Source organism: Chrysochloris asiatica, unplaced genomic scaffold, assembly GCF_000296735.1.
Source record: "Chrysochloris asiatica unplaced genomic scaffold, ChrAsi1.0 scaffold00028, whole genome shotgun sequence".
NCBI lineage: Eukaryota > Metazoa > Chordata > Mammalia > Afrosoricida > Chrysochloridae > Chrysochloris > Chrysochloris asiatica.
Window position 1 is genome coordinate 2,187,737 of NW_006408546.1, and position 2,362 is coordinate 2,190,098.

The 2,362-nt window shown below is 35.6% G+C and overlaps 1 protein-coding gene across 3 annotated transcripts in view; it reads left to right on the forward strand.

Moving 5' to 3' along the window:
• The window catches only part of ANKRD28 (ankyrin repeat domain 28), a 175,949-nt gene that overhangs the window by 92,563 nt on the left and 81,024 nt on the right, over window positions 1-2,362 (forward strand). The window lies entirely within an intron of this gene.

Below are 2,362 nucleotides of genomic sequence, written 5' to 3' on the forward strand. Positions count from 1 at the left end.
TTCTTCATTCTGAAATTGATTTAACATGTATTTCTAATGTATGTCTAATGTGATTGGACTGCACATGTTGGAAATAAAAGGAAGGCTCAGTAGTAGGAAAATATGACCCTGGTGGTATTAACAACGCTTGAGATTGCATCAAAGAATTTTGTAAGACCAATAAATTATTCATTGTAAATACCTTTTTTTAAACAACATTAAAGATGACTGTTACCAGATGGAATTCTTAGAAATCAAATTGACTATCTGTATGAAGAGACAGTGAAAAAGCTCTCTCTATATCATCAGCAAAAACAAGGCCAGTGCCACACTGTGGAACAGATCATCAATTTCTCATATGCAAGTTCCTACTGAAGGTGAAGAAAATGAAAAATCTACACGAGCCAAAACTTAACCTTAAACATATTCCACTGGAATTCAGAGATCATCTCAAGAACTGATTTGATGCATTGATTACTGATGAACAAAGACCAGAAGAGTTGTTGATGACATTAAGAACATAATACAGGAAGAAAATAAAAGGACATTAAGAAGAAAAAAGAAGGGAAAGACCAAAATAGATGTCAGAAGAGATTGCATGATAGAATTTTATAAGACCAATAAAGTATTCATTATAAATACCTTTTTTGAACAACATAAAAGATGATTGATAACTTGGACCTCACCAGATGGAAGTCTTAGAAATCAAATTGATTATATCTGTATGAAGAGACAGTGGAAAAGCTCTCCAGTATAGACATGTTAAGGCAAATGAAAGAAATGAGGAAGTAAAGCAGCTGAACAGAAATTTTCAAAGGACAGTTTGAGAAGACAAGGTCAACTGTTATAACAAAATTTATAAATACCTGTAGTTAGAAAACCAAAGGGAATAAAACACGCAGTGTTTTTCAAGCTGAAAGAACTGAAGATAAAATTCAAGATTTAACTTGAAATGTTGAGAGATTCTATGGACAAAGTATTGAATGGTGTAGAAAGCATCAAAAGAAGATAGAAGGAATACACAAAGTCACTGTACCTAAAAAGAAATGGTTGATGTCTAACCATTTTAAGAGATAGCATATAATCAAGACCCAAAAGTAAAGGAAGAAGTCCAAGGTGCACTGAAGGCATTGGCAAAGAACAAGGATCCTGGGCATAGATGGAATACAAATTGATATCTTTGAAAACACTGATGCAGAACTGCAGGCACTCACTCATCTATGCCAAGAAATTTGGAAGACAGCTACCTGGTCACCTGATTGGAAGAAACCCATATTTATTCCCATTCCAAATAAAGATGACCCAACAGAATGTGGAAATCATGGTGACTTTACCAGTAGTACATGCAGGTAGAATTTTACTAAAGATACTTCAAAACAGCTGCAACACTACTTTGACAGAGATCTGCCAAGGTCCAAGATGGATTCGGACACGTAATATCATTGCTGATATCAGATGAATTTTGGCTGAAAGCAGAGAATACTCACAAAGGTGCTTTATTGACTATGTAAAGGCTTTCCACTGTGTGTATCATGACATGCTATGGACTACATTGTGGAAAATGAGTATTTTAGAACAATTAATTGTGCTTATGAGGAATCTGTATATAAACCAAGAGGCAGTCATTTGAGCAGAACATGGTTTGTATTCTTTCACCATATTATGCACTTAATATGCTGAGATGCTGGATTATATGAAGAAGCAGCTGGCATCAGGAATGAAGGAAGATTCATTAACAACCTCCAATATACAGATGATACAGTCTGCTTGCTAAAAGTGAAGAGGACTTATATACCTCACTGATGAAGATCAAAGACCACAGCCTCAAATGTGGGTTGCATTTCAATGAGCAAAAATCCTCCCAACTGGACCAAGAAATAATAAGTGGAGAAAAGATTGAAATTGTCAGACGTCATTTTGCTTGGAATTACTATCAACACTCATGGAAGCAACAGTTAAGAAATCAAATGAAATCATCTTTCTGCAGAGGCTCTGGCTAAGGGGTGCCAAAAAATAGCTGCTCATTTTGGTTCAAAGAGTAAGAAGCCATTAGATCAGTTTCTGCTTTTGTATAGACAAAGCAACATTCCAAAATAGCTTTGTGTTTGTTTTTTTAGTCCATATGTGGGCCTCCTCCATGCCCAAACAGAATTTAAAGTGTGATTTTTGTTGTAAGAAATCTGGTTTCTCTGGCATACTATTATGAAATAGACACTTGAGGGGGAGAGAAAGGAATAGCCAGAAATAACACAATAGAAAGCATATATATCTGTCTTCTGCCTATAACTGATTGGAATACCTAAAATGGGAATACAACGTGCCCAGTGAAGGAGGCTTCCTACAGAGCCTCTGCATTACATAAAACCATAGGTGGAATCCTGAA